Raw genomic sequence first — 15,453 nt, 5'->3', positions numbered from 1 at the left:
TGCTGACGAGTTGATGGGTGCAGCACACCAACATGGCACAAGTATACATATGTAACAAACCTGCACGTTATGCACATGTACCCTAGAACTTAAAGCATAAAAAAAAAAAAAACTAGTTATCTAAAACTTAATATTTATATTTTCATTCAGCTGGAAACATCAACGCAATAAAATAAAATATATTTTAGTTGCTTTTATGTACTCAATGCAGGAGCACCCAGATTTATAAAGTAAGTTGTTAGAGACCTACAAAAGACTTAGATTCCCACACAACAATAGTGGAAGACTTCAACACCTCACTGACAGTATTAGACAGATCATCAAGGCAGAAAAGTAACAAAGATACTCAGGACCTGAACTTAACACTTGACCAAATGAATCTAATAGATATCTACAGAACTCTCCATTCATTAACAACAGAATATGCATTCCTCTCCTCACCACATGGCATATACTCTAAAACTGACCACATAATCAGTTGTAAAACAATCTTCAACAAATTCTTTAAAAACCTGAAATCATAACAACACTCTTGGAACAAAGTGCAATAAAAATATATTTCAATATAAAAAAATTCCTCAAAGCCATAAGATCACTTGGAAATTAAACAACCTGCTCCTGAATAACTTTTGGATAAATTATGAAATTAAGACAAAAATCAAGAATTTATTTGAAACTAATGAGAACAAAATAAAACATGCCAGAATCTCTGGGACATAACTAAGGCAGTGTTAAGAGAGAAACCTGACGTGCTAAGTGTCCACATCAGAAGGTAATGATCTCAAATTAACAACTTAACATCATGACCAGAAGAACTAATAAAGCAAGAGCAAACCAATCCCAAAGTCATCAGAAGACAAGAAGTAATAAAAACCGGAGTTGAACTGAAGAAGATTGAGACACAAAAAAACACAGCAGATAAATGGATCCAGGAATGGGTTCTTCGGAATAATTACAATAGATAAACTGCTAGCTAGACTAATAAAGAAGAAAAGGAGGACCAAATAAACACAATTAGAAATGATGAAGGGAACATTATCACTCACCTCTAACAAATACAAGCAACCATCAGAGACTAGTATAAACATCTCTATGCAGAGAAGCTGGAAAACCTAAAAGAAATTGATAAAATCCTAGATAAATATATTCTCCCAAGACTGAACCAAGAAGAAACTGAATCACTGAACAGACCAAGGATGAGTTCCAAAATTGAATCAATAATAAATAACCTACCAACCAAAAAAAAAAAAGCCCAACACCAGAAAAATTCACAGAATAATTCTACCAGATGCACAAAGAAGAGTTGGTACCACTCCTACTGAAAATATTCCAAAATATGGAGGAGAAGGGCCTCCTCCCCAACTCATTCCATGAGGCCAGTATCATTGACACCAAAACCTGGCAAAGACACAATAACAAAAATATTTAGGCCAACATCCTAGATGAAATAGATGCAAAAATCCTCAAAAAATACTAGTAAACCAAATCAGGCAGCACATCAAAAAGCGAATCCACCACAGTCAAGTAGGTTTTATCCCTGGGATGCAAGGTTGGGTCAGCATATGCAAATCAATAACTGTTATTCATCACATAAACAGAAATAAAGACAAAACAACATGATTATCACAATACGTGCAGAAAAGACTTTTGATAAAATTAAACATCCCTTGATGTTAAAAACCTTCAATAATCTAAGGGTTGAAGCAATGTACCTCAAAAACTATGATCCATCTGTGAAAAACCTACAGCCAACATGATATTGAATCAGCAAAAGCTGGAAGCATTCCCATTGAAAACTGGCACAAGACAAGGATGCCCTCTCTTTCTACTCCTATTCAACATAGTATTGGATGTTCTGTCCAGAGCAATCAGGCAAAAGAAAGAAATAAAAGGCAACCAACTAGGAAGGGAGGAAGTCAAATTATCCCTGTTTGCAGATAACATGATTGTATATCAAGAAATCCCCCTAGTCTCTGCCCAAAAGCTCCTTCAGCTGATAAACAAGTTCAGCAACGTTTCAGGATACAAAATGAACATATAAAAATCAGTAGCATTCCTGTAAACCAACAAAATCCAAGCTGAGAGTCAAATCGGAAATACAATCCCATTCACAACTGCCACAAAGAAATTAAAATACCTAGGAATATAGCTAACCAGGCAGGTAGAAGATCTTTGCAATGAAAATGACAAAACGCTGCTCAAAGAAATCAGAGATCACACAAACAATTGGTAAAACATTCCATCCTTATGGATAGGAAGAATCAATATCGTTAAAATGATCATACTGCCTAAAGCAATTTGTAATGGTTTAGATACAATGCCATTTCTATCAAACTATCAATAACATTCTACACAAAACTAGAAAAAAACTATTGTTAAATTCATATGAAACCAGCAAAAAGCTTGAATAGCCAAGGCAATCCTTAGTGAAAAAAAGCAAAGCTGGATGTATCATGTTACTTGATTTCAAACTATACTACAGGGCTGTCGTAACCAAAACAAAATGGTACTGGTACAAAAATGGAAACATAGACCAAGGAAACAGAATAGAGAGCCCAGAAATAAAGCTGCACACCTACAGCCATCTGATCTTTGACAAAGCTGACAAAAAAACAAGCGATGAGGAAATAACTACTTATTAAATAAATGGTGCTGGGATAACTGACTAGTCACATGCAGAAGATTAAAACTGGACTCATTTCTTATACCATATGCAAAAACCAACTTAAGATGGATTGAAGACTTAAATATAAAGCCTAAGATTATAAAACCTCTGGAAGATAACCTAGGAAATGCCATTCTGGACATAGGAACTGACAAAGGTTTTGTGCCAAGATACCCAGAGCAATTGCAACAAACACAAAAATTGACAATTGAGGTCTAATTAAACGAAATAGCTTCTGCACAGCAAAAGAAACTATCAGCACAATAAACAGACAACCTACAGAATGGGAAAAATATTTGCAAACTACACATCTGATAAAGGTCTAATATACAGCATCTATTAAGGAACTTAAATTTACATGCAAAAAACAACTTCATTAAAAAATGGGCAAAGAACATGAACACTCTTCAAAAGAAGACATACATGCAACCAATAAGCACATGAAAAAAGGTTCCACCTCTCTAGTTATTAAAGAGGTGCAAATTAAATCCACAGTGAGATATCATTTTACACCAGTCAAAATGGTTACTATTAAAAGATAAAAAAATATCAGATGCTGATGAGGTTGTGGATAAAAGGAAATGGTTATACACTGCTCTTGGGAGTGTAAATTAGTTCAGCCATTGTGAAAATCAAGGTGGCAGTCACTCAAATACCTAAAAAAAGAATTATCATTTGACCCATCAATCCTTTTATTGGGTATATGCTCAAAGGAATAGAAATTATTCTACCATAAAGACACATGAACACATATGTTCACTGCAGCACCATTCACAATAGCAACGACACAGAGTCAGCCTAAATGACTGTCAATGGTCCACCGGATAAAGAAAATGTAGTACATATATACCATGTAATACTATACAGCCATAAAAAGGGAATGAGATCATGTCCTGTGCAACAACATGGATGGTCCTGGAGACCATTATCCTTAGAAAACTAACGCAGGAACAGAAAAGCAAATACTCCAAGTTCTCACTTATAAGTTGGAGCTAAATAATGAGAACATATGGACACAAAGAGGAGAAAAACAGACACTAGGGCCTAATTGGGGATGGAGGGTCAGAGGAGGGAGAGGATCAGAGAGAAATACCTGTAGGGTGCTATGCTTCATACATGTGTGATAAAATAATCTGTACACCAAACCTCCATGCCATGAGCCTACCTATATAATAACAAACCAGCATATGTATCTGTGAACCTCAAATAAATGTTAAATGAAAAGAAATACTTTCATACTACTGCAAAGTTTCATTTGTAAGAAACAACTGGGAAAAAAAAGTCTCTTTTTTCTAATGTTAAGGCTTTTATCTGGGCAATATTATATTTATTACGTATAAGTGGCCAACATTACCCTGAAGTTTACAAAAGGAGAAGGTGTAAAACCATACTAGGTAATCACGACTCTTTCTAGAGAGGTGAAGTCTCTTAGGAACATCACAAAATTGTTCTCTATTGAAGTAAAAATGTTATGGAGATACCAATTTTATATTTTCATTTTGGTTATAAGAATCTGTGTCTCCTCTAAATGTACAGATACATTCAATTATATATTATAGTAGAAAACAAAGTAATTATTTCACATTGTACATTTATGCACATGGACAGTATAATCCAAATTAAACATTTGTTTACCTTGACTAATGAAGGATAACAAGGTTAAAATTCAATGTGTACCTTTTTAATTATGCCTCAGTGAAAACATATTAATAATATTTCATCAAAAAGAATATTTGCTGTTGTCAAAATAGTTATCAAACAGACTTAGCAATCTTAATTTGTATATGCAATTCAGAGTGATAGAGAAAACATTTGATCAAGATGTATTATTCATCAAAAATATAATTTTACTTATTTTCAGGAGAAATAAGATAGAGTAAGTTTTAAGTCAAAAGTAGAAAAGATTTGGAGTTCTCTGCTCCTGCCTATCGTGTCATCAAAGTAACTCAAATTCTATGACTTTAAGGGAGAGATGAAAATATCATGGCTATTTCAGAGAGCCTTCTTAATAAAATGATATTTTTGAGAGATGGTTGTTTTTAAATGGCTTGATCCATGGTATTTGAGGCTCATTTGGCTTTATTCTCTCTCTGCACATAGAGGGAAAGAACTAACACTAGGCCATGTATGGAGGAGAGGAAGTAGGTCAATAGATTATGGCTAAGTTTACATTTATGAACTATGCAACCCTTGAAAGAGTAGGAAGCCAGCCAGCCACAGTGAAACCAAGACCATTTTGCTACTTGCCAGCTGTACAGCGGATAGATATTTCAAATGGAAAATCATGTTGCTGGCTTTAAAGGTCAAAGGAGAAGTAATACTGAATACCCTGCTACCTCTCTTGCATAACTTACATATCCAAGTGAAAAAGGAACTTTTAGATCCTATTCAATGACCTAATACTCTGAATTATAGGAAATGAAAAAAAATTTTAAAATCTACACTTGTATAAACTTACCTTAAAAAACTGATTTTTTACCTTAAAAACTGATTTTAGCAGCACTTGATGATATGGCAAACTTCGTAACATCTGGTGGTTCAGCTTCTACTATAATATCAAAACTAGGGAGTGGAATATTTGGATGGCATGGAAGTTTAAACTAGCAGGATTTTTTTTTTCTTTTTTCTTTTTTTTTTTTTTTGCAGTTACAAGATTTAATGGGGTGAAAACAGGACTCCCATACAAAGGGAGGGGACCCAAAGAAGCAGCCGTTGCTGGCTAGAATGCTTGGGTTTATATTCCGATCATTGTCCCTCCCGCTGTGGTCTCAGGCGATAGATGATTGGCTATTTCTTTACCTCCTGTTTTTGCTTAATGAGCATTTTAGTGAGCTCTCTTTACTACCTGATTGGTCGGGTGTTACCTAAGTTGCAAGCCCCGTGTTTAAAGGTGGAGGTGGTCACTTTCCCAGCTAGGCTTAGGGATTCCAAGTCGACCTAGGAAATCCAGCTAGTCCTGTCTCTCAGTCCCCGCTCTCAACAGGAAAACCCGAGTGCTGTTGGGGAGGTTGGCTGATGATCACTCTAACTGTAAACTAGCAGGATTCTTGATACCAATGGGATTCCAGACCCTAGAGAAATCTGTTAACAAGTTAGACTACTTGGCATCAAGGACATCTTTGGAGCCAGTGACGTGCTTAAAGCTAGCAGAGTCCATGCAGTCAACAGAGACTTAGAAGTGAGCACCAAATTTATGGTCATTAAAAACTGTATAATTTCTGCCAAACTTAGATGGATCACAAATTTTAGAGATGGTCAAATTGTCAGAAGTGGAAGTATAGTTAATGCCAACAGCAAAAGTTGGAGGAGTTTCCATAAACAATATTAGGAATAGAGAAACTGGAATGGATTTTTAATTCAGGCTCAGGAAGATTAATATTGATGGTAATAATGGAATTATGAGCTATATGAGTATTTATGTCATATAATTGGGGTTGATGACAAAGTTAGAGCCAATGAAATGAGTAAATCTAAGGATATGGTTAGTGTCTGAGGCACAGTTGGCATCTGCAATATAGCTAGGACTGCAATATAGCATGACTACAACCAGTGGTGGTGTTGATGTCAGTTGCATTGACTGCACTAGCTGAAAAGCTAGGGCTGGTGATATAAAACTGTTTCTGGCAATATAGTTTGGGTGAACTACAAAGTTACAAAGTTAGAATCCACTGTGTGGGTAAATCCTAGGACATAGTCAAGGTCTGTGTCATAGTTTGGGGCAGCTGCATAGTTGTATCCAGCAGCACTAATGAGTTCTATACCGTAATTGGGGTCGATATCATTATTAGAACCAATAGCAGTGTTGTGAGTAGTAGCATTATTGGGCCTGGCATTATATTTAGATTCAATGTCTCTTAGGGGGCCAGGGCTATTGTTGGGGCCAAAGCAATTGTTATTGGGGCCAATGCCATTGTTGCTGGGGCCGTGGCTCTTGGGGCCCATTTTTAATATTTTTGGAGTCATGGACACTGTTGTGGAAAATGTCATTGCCTAGCTCAGTGGTATTGCTAGGGCTGTCATCATTGTGCTAACCAGAAGTGTGGTCCTGGCCAGTTCTATTTAAGGACCCAGAGGTGTGATTTGGATTAGTGCCATTGTCGGAGTCATCAGTACTTTCCTTATCAACACTATTGTCTAAGCCAGAAGCATTGTCTGAATTGTTGATGTATTTGTTTTCCTCAGGATCAGTGCTATATTTGGAGTTTGCATCATTGTTAGTGGCATTAAAAATGTTAGGGTCAGTTTTACTGTTGGGGTCAGTTCCATTATTAGGGTCACTATCACTGTTGGAATTATCACCACTTATAGAGCCAGCGTCAGCACTGGGATCAGAACCATTGTTGGTATCAACATAATTTTCAGCATTGCTATCTTTGGGATTAGTGTCATCAGTATCAGACCTGTCTTTGGGATCTTTCTTATCTTTGGTGTTGTCTTTATCTTCAGTGTCTGTTTCATCTTCAGCATCTGTCTCATCTTCAGAGTCCGTCTTATCCTCATGATCTAACTAATCTTTGGGGAAGAAACTTGTCTTTGGCATTGGTCTTATCTTTGAGATTACCAGCACTGACCAGTTTAGTCTCATTTTCAGGATTGGCTTCATTTTGGAGTTTGAAAGTTACATTGTACTTTCCGTCACTTTCAAGGCCAGAAATATTGCTGGGGTTGATGACATTGTCTGGGCCAGGGGTACTATGGCAGCTCATGGTATTTTGGGGTTTCATGAAAAAGGTGCAGATAAATAGTAGAGCCTAAGAGATTTTTGAAAGCTGAGCAACTTTCATAATGTAAATAAGAAGTTGAACCTAAGGAATATTTAGAATCTTCCTGGTGTAGAGGACAGTGGTTGCCCACAGGAGACTTAGGATTCAGGGACCGAGATAAGGGGCTATTTTGAGAAGTCTTGCAGTGCCTAACAGATTTGGGGTTCAGATAATATTTTCAATCTAAGGGAATTTGGAGATGTAAAGAATAGTCAGGGTCTGAATCATCATTAGAATTTATGAGACATATATGAAAAAGAGAACTACTGATTTCCATCAAACATTTGGAACATATTTGAACTCCCATGTCCAAAGAATAGGTGTTATTTTTATGAGTCTTGGAGTGTGCAGCAGACCTAGGGCTTACGGAATTTGGGTGGAATGCCAGAGATGTAACCCTCAGCAATTAGGAGATGAATAGGATTCATTTGAGACCCAGAACTCTGAAAACCATGTGTATATCTGTAGTCCTTGTAATGGCTCTTATGGAGATAAATTTTGTGGTTTTCATTTATGTGATGCTTGTTATCTATGAAAGTATTTGGGTCTAGAGAAAGGTTGCTGCATTTTTCCTTTAACTTTCGCTGTGATTCTTGTTTGTCTCTGAGAGTTGGAGACACCTCTTTGAATCCCATAATTTTGTAATCACTGAGGTACTTCACAGGTTGAATTATGAAAAATGCTAGAGAGAAACAAGTAAAATATGAGTAAGACTATAATGAAATCTGACTTTGAGACTGACATTACAACATAAATCTGTGCCAAAAAATATTTCCTTCAGTAAGTCATTGTCAGTATTATCTGATATTTCAAGAGGAAGACATGATCCTAAATTTTCTGCTCAAGTAGGTGTCACCTTGAGCTTGCTAAAACATAAAAAAAAAGAAATGTGTACATTTATGTCATATGTTTATACTCTTCAGATTCACAGAGCTTCCTTTTAAGATGAGAACTCACTATATAGGAATTCATTGGAATAATGTGGCCAAAATAAAATGGTTGTTTTACATAGCTTGGTTACTACAGATCTATATTTCCTTTTAATTTTGCCTCTAGTAATACTTACATTTTTTTCTTTCATGGAATATAATCTCTATAATTTATAAAATCTCTATGTTTGAAGACAATAATATTCTCGGGCTTGATATGTGAAAATTGCAAAATTTTCTGATATTATATTTAATAGCAAGAATTAATTTCTATAGCTATTAAAAACTTGCTGGCACATGATTCTGGATATTTAGATATTTATCAGTATCTTAGCTTTAAAAAGGATGCCCACTTTTACCACTTCTACTCAACATTATACTGGAAGGCCTTGCCAGAAAACTCAGGCAAGAGGAAGAAAAAAATGGGCATCCAAATTAGAAAAGAAGTGGTCAAGCAATTGCTGTTTGCTGATGATATGACAGTATACCTAGAAAACCCTAAACACTACTCCAAAAGACTCTTACATTTGATAAATGAATTCAGTAAAGTCTCAGGTTACAAAATCGATGTACACAAATCAGTAGCACTGCTATACACCAGCAGTGACCAAGCTGAGAATAAATAAAAAACTCAATCACTTTTACAATAGCTGCAAGAAAATAAAACACCATTTGATCCATCAATCCCACTACTGGGTAACTACTCAAAGGAGAAGTCATTATATCAAAAAGACACCTGCATGCATATGTTTATCATGGCACAACTCACAATTGCAAATATATGGAATCAATCTAAGTGCTCATTAACTGATGAGAGGATTAACAAATGTGATATACATACAACATGGAGTACTACTCAACCATAAAAAGGAATGAAATAATGTAGTTTTCAGCAACTTGGATGGAACTGGAGGTCATTATTCTAAATGAAGTAACGAAGAAATATAAAACCAAATATCATACTTTTTCACTTGTAGGAGCTAAACCATGAGGATGCAAAGGCATAAGAATGATATAATGGATTTTGGAGACTCATGGGGACGGTTGGGAGTGGGTGAGGGAGAAAAGACTACATACTGGGGACAGTGTTTGGGTGTTTGGGTGACTAAAATCTCAGAAATCATCACTAAAGGACTTATCCATGTAACCAAAAATGCCTGTATCCCCAAGTCTATTGAAATAAAAGTAAAAATTAATTAAAAGATACAATGCTTCTATTTCTGTATCCAAAAAAATCTTTGCCTAACCCAAGGTCACAAAAATATTTCTGCTCTGTTTTCATCAACAATTTTTTTAGTTTTAGGATTTATTAAATAAATATTAAATAAATAATACTGTATTAATATTTATTATTTATGTATTTATTATTATACCAATTTGTTATTTAGATCTAACTCGGTTATTTTTGTATATGGTACAAGAAATGCATACAATTAAAGTTTTTTGTTTTGTTTTTGTTTTTTAAAAATCTTTATGTTCCTTTATTGGAGCAAGATTCCTGATTGGTATATAACGATGTATTTACTAAACAGAGACTTGTGCAGAAATTACATACCATCCATCCAGGGTTGACCTGTCCATTAATTCACCTCTGAAAAAGTGGCATTTAATTTCAGCTACTATATTTTACACCATTAAAAAGCTTATGCATTAGGGTGCTTCCCTGCACAATGGCTTTGAGCAGACAGAGCTGAGTCCATTATCCCACCCAGATTCACATAGTCACATTTGAGAGCTTTAAACCAGAGAGGAGGGACAGTTACTGCCAACCATCACAGACTTCTTACTCTGAGTGCCTATCTTTGTGGTCACATTTTTTATAGCCAATGAAGACATGCTAGCAACTGTCCCATGTATAACTTGGCATTAGAGCACCAGGTCTGTTGGATGGTGGTGGCAGGCATTATTATTTTATATCCAAGTAAAAGGCCAATTTTAAAAACTGCCACTTGGAGATAAAAATCAAGGGTTCAATATACTCAGAAAGTATTGAGCAATCTGGTATCCCAAATGATGTGAATATTTTCATAAAACAGTGACAAATTGTCCCCACCATTCCCAGCCATGGAGATATTAATACATTGATTCAAATCCCATTACTCAATCCACATAGCCCTGAGGTCATCCTGCAAAGTGCGTATCAAAAAGTACAAAGTTAGGGTGACAAAGTTTGATAGTGATGTTATACAAGTCACACTTGGAAGGTCATAGTAAGCATACCTATGCTGAAAGAAAAGCATCAAATTCTTGGTGTACACATTTAGTTTTATTTCAACAAAGTAACTTGTACACTTTTAACATTGAAAACTGAGCATCATCTTTCCTTTCCAGTGAAACAAAAAGAAAATTTAAAAATAAACAGGAACAAAATTACAATAGAGAATGTCAATTCCAAGTAAGATCCTACAGGTTCTGCTGATTCTCCCATTGAGTGGCAGGGCTCAACTCATCATTAGGAGATAATTTGTTTTAAAAGTGTCATCTTAAACTGCAAGGATGTCTGTCAAATATCACAATTAAACATGCCAAAGGAGAAGTCATGTTGTCAAAATGCCTACTTAACCCAACCAAACATCTCAAACACCCTTTGCTGATCTTCCATAACCCCATTTTTATAATTCTTTTTCTTTTTTTAAACAAGAGAAAGTAGACAGACACTTGTTGGTAAATGCTAGCTGTCCATATTCACATAGAGACACAGTGTACTCTCTGAGCCCAATATATAGAGAAAGGAGGAAAAAAGCAAGAATTCTATGCACTACTACACAGGGGCCTGGCACGCTCCAGCTTCCAGCAAAGTGAAGGGAGCAGGTTTTTCTGTTTTCCCACAGAGTTCGGTGGTGTTGATTCCATAGAGTTTTTGTTCAGACAGGAAGGGATAAAAATGAATTTCAAACAGAAAGGGGTAGAGACTCTTTTCCCATTGGATTCTGCTCAAGGTATTTCCCCCCAAATAAGTTGAGAAACATGGTGTAGAGAAAAGAGACCTCAAGAACAGGGCAACTGAGTACAAGAGGAAAAAAAATAAAAAAGACTGCAACTTGTTCCCAGGGACTGGAGAAAATTTTAAAAAATTAAGATTGAAATCCTTCTGTGTTCTATTAGTCATCTTCTCCTTCATCCTCCTCTCCATCCTCCCCTTCATCATCATTTTCATCTTCTTCACTTTCATCCTCATCCCCTTCTTCATCAATATCTTCTAATCTTTCCTCCTCTTCATCATCATCATCTCCTTCTTCCCCTTCTTCATCATCCATGTCAGGAACCAAGTAGTACTATAATTGGTTTGGTCAAATATCATCTTTGATGACATCTAACTCATCGGCACCTACATCAGAATGGTCAGTAAACCAGGTAAAGAAGCTCTCTGGTTCCTCATGCTGCCTCTTCCTGCTGGCTTTATTCTGTGTTTGACTTGAACATTTCATCAAATCATTTCCAGAATATCATTTGATTTCAGTGGATTTTGTGTAAAGGTAAACTGAGGCTGGAGCTGAACTGGGAACGAAGACACAGGCAACTGGCAATGAGAATAGCCTTTTGTTAGGGCTCGCATGGGAGGTTCCTCCGTCCAAAGGCGTGGGCCGAGGAAGTCGCGCTGAGGGAGGACGGTAGGGGCTTCTATAGCCTGAGAGGTAGGGAAGCTGGTTGTGCAAACAGGGCCTGGGGGGTCTTGAAACTACTAGATCAGGAATTGAGTAAGGGTCACAAGGAAGGGGTCTTTGGAAACTGTTAACCAAACCTGCTGTTTACGAACTTATGGAATGCAGGTGAGCTGCAGGTCATGGGGGAGTGTGGCCACCCAGCTGGAACCTCTGATGTATGTAAGTCTGAGGGTGTGTTCAAAGAGGAGGGGAAGCCTGGAACAAAGGGCCTGCTCGAACAAAGGGCCTGCTATGCCAGGTAACGCCGCCATGTTGGGTCCAGATTCCTGCCTAACACTTTGAAGATGAATCACCACTCTCATGCAGATGAAATTCTTTGGAGAGATCTTTATTTTCAAGGTAAGGATTTTCATCAAAATAAAAATCTATTCTCTAACCTGATTTAATATCTTCAAATTCTGTCACTTCAACTCTGGTCAAATAATGCAGTGTCTCTTTGTCCTCCTCCCCAAGTAGTGTAGATATTTGTGGATGGTTGACAAACGTTGTTACCCCAAAATTTGGGATTTTGGTGATAAATTCTGACCCCTTCTGAAAAAATGATTAGTGGAGTTTCTTATATTTCTGCTCTACATTCATAATCTCCTCACTGGCTTGTTCATTAAGTCTGTCTATTTCATTTTGTACTTCATCGATGTGTTCAATGCCTTCTTGCTGTTCTTTTTCTTCCTTCTTTGGCAAGCCTACAGAGGTCGATGTCTCCTCCAGTCCCAGAGCAGGAGGTGGTCTTGATTTCTTCTTTTGAGGTGAGAGTGGAGATTGGCATTTGGACGCCATGCTGCTAGGGAAGTCCAAGAACCAGACCACAAGTCTCCTCGCTCGTCCAGAAGCAGGCAGAAGACTCTGTTTTGCTTTGTTTTGTTTCACATTTGGATATCCGATGGTACCAGCACCATTTTTTTAAATACTTTTTTTTTTTTTCACTGAATTGATGTTGCACCTTGGTAAAAGATGGGTCTTCAAGAGACTGAGAAGATAAGCCACAGACTGAGAGAAAATATTTGCAAAACACACATCTGATGAAGGACTGATATCTAAAATACAAAAAAGAACTCTTAAAATTATACAGTAATAAAATGAACAACCTGATTAAAAAATAGGCAAAATACTTGAACGGACACCACATCAAAAAATATATAAATTTGGCAAATAAGCATATGAAAAGATGCTCAACATCCGTAGGTCATTAAGGAGTTGCAAATTAAAACAACAATGAGATACCACTGTGCATGCATTAGAATGGCCAACATCCAAAACAATGACAATGTTAAATGTTGGTAAGAAAGTGAAGCAATGGGAACTCTCTTTCATTGCTGTCAGGAATACAAAATGATACAGCCACTCTGAAAGACAGATTGACATTCTTACAAAACTATATATTCTCTTAATCATATGATCCAGCAATTATGCTCTTTTATGTTTACCCAAATGAATTGAAATACATGGCTACACAAAAGTACCTGTACATAGATATTTACAGCAGCTTTATTCACAATTGCAAAAACTTGGAATCACCCAAAATGTCCTTCAGAAGGTGAATGTATAAATAAATTGTGGTACATCTACATAATGCAATATCATTCAGTAATAAAAAGAACTGAATTATCAAGCCATGAAAAAACATGGTGAAAACTTAAATACATATTATTAAGTGAAAGAAAGACACCACTTTGGAAAGGCTATTTACTGTATGATTCCAATCACATGACATTCTAGAAAAGGCAAAACTATGGAAACAATAAAAGGATTAGTGGTTGCTAGGAAAAAGAAGAGAGGAAGAGATAAATAGGCAGAACATAGAGGAATTTTAGGGGAATGAAACTATTCTGTGTGATACTAAAATACATGATATATGCCATTTAATATTTCTAAAAACCTGTACAGTGTACCTCAATGTAAATTACAGATTCGGGGTTGTAATTATATGTCAGTATAGATTCATTGATTGTAACAAATGTACCACGCTGGTGCAGGTTGTTGACAGTTGAGGATGCTGTGCCTGTGTGGCGGCACAGTGTCCGTGGGAACTCTCTGTGTTTTTTGAGACAGAATCTCACTCTGTTGCCCAGGATGGAATGAAGTAGTGCAATCTTCACTCACTGCAGCCTCGACCTCCTGGGCTCAGGTGATCCTTCCACCTCAGCCTCCCAGTAGTTAGTAATACATATGTGTGCCACCATGCTCTGCTATTTTCTTGTATTTTTTGCAGAGACAGGGTTTTGCCATGTTGCCCAGGCTGGTCTTGGCCTCCTGAGCTCAATCTGCCCACCTAAGCATCTCAAAGTGCTGGGATTACAGGCATGAGCCACCGCGCCTGGCTGAGTGTTGTTCTTTTAAAAAGTTGTTTTGCTTATTTTAGGTCCTTTGTATTTTCATTCAAATTTCAGAAATAATTTGTCAACTTCTTGGACAACAACTTATTTTCTTGGATTTTGATCAAAAGTGCATTGAATCTACACATCAATATGAAGAAAATCTTAACAACAAGACTTCTTATGCATGAACATGGGTGTTTTTCTATTTATTTTGTTCTTGTTTAATGTATCTCAGAAATCTTTTTTTAGCTTTTATTTTTCACATTTAGTATGTCTTTTGTTAGATTTATTTCTCACATTTCATGTGTTTTTAATGCTATTGCCAATGATATTTTTTAGAAATTTTAATTTTAAACTGTTTATTGATAGCAGCGATATAATTGATTTTTGTATGCCAACTTTGAATTCTACAATGTTATTAAGCTCAGTTAGTTCTGGTAGAGTATTTTGGAGATGCCATGAGATTTTCTATGTAGATATTCATGATGTCTGTGAATTAAGATAATTTCACTGCTTTTCTAATATAGCTTAGTTTTCTTGCCTTATTATATTGAATAGAATCTCCGCCGGGCGCGGTGGCTCAAGCCTGTAATCCCAGCACTTTGGGAGGCCGAGACGGGCGGATCACGAGGTCAGGAGATCGAGACCATCCTGGCTAACACAGTGAAACCCCGTCTCTACTAAAAATACAAAAACTAGCCGGGCGAGGTGGCGGGCGCCTGTAGTCCCAGCTACTCGGGAGGCTGAGGCAGGAGAATGGCGTAAACCCGGGAGGCAGAGCTTGCAGTGAGCTGAGATCCGGCCACTGCACTCCAGTTCCGGGCGACAGAGCGAGACTCCACCTCAAAAAAAAAAAAAGAAAAAAAGAATCTCCAACAAAATATTGATAATAGACTGTGAGAGCAAAATTGTAGCCTTATGTCGGATCTTATGGGGGAAGCATTCAGTTTTTTACCATTAAGTGTAATCTTAGTGCTAGGTTTTGTGTGTGTGTGTGTGTGTGTGAGAGAGAGAGAGAGAGAGCGCGCTCATTCCTAATTTGTTGAGCATTTTTTTCTAGAATGGATTTCGGATATTGTACAGTGCTTCTTTTGTCTTTATTAAGATAACAACTTA

The 15,453-nt window shown here is 36.8% G+C and overlaps 1 pseudogene; it reads right to left on the bottom strand.

The window, feature by feature from the left end:
* Positions 1-11,458: 11,458 nt before the first annotated feature.
* Positions 11,459-12,823, bottom strand: LOC105519561 (annotated as a pseudogene).
* Between the last annotated feature and the right edge of the window lie 2,630 nt (positions 12,824-15,453).

This window comes from Colobus angolensis, unplaced genomic scaffold, assembly GCF_000951035.1.
Source record: "Colobus angolensis palliatus isolate OR3802 unplaced genomic scaffold, Cang.pa_1.0 Scaffold351, whole genome shotgun sequence".
In the NCBI taxonomy this organism is placed as follows: domain Eukaryota; kingdom Metazoa; phylum Chordata; class Mammalia; order Primates; family Cercopithecidae; genus Colobus; species Colobus angolensis.
This window is presented reverse-complemented; position numbering and strand designations above follow the sequence as displayed.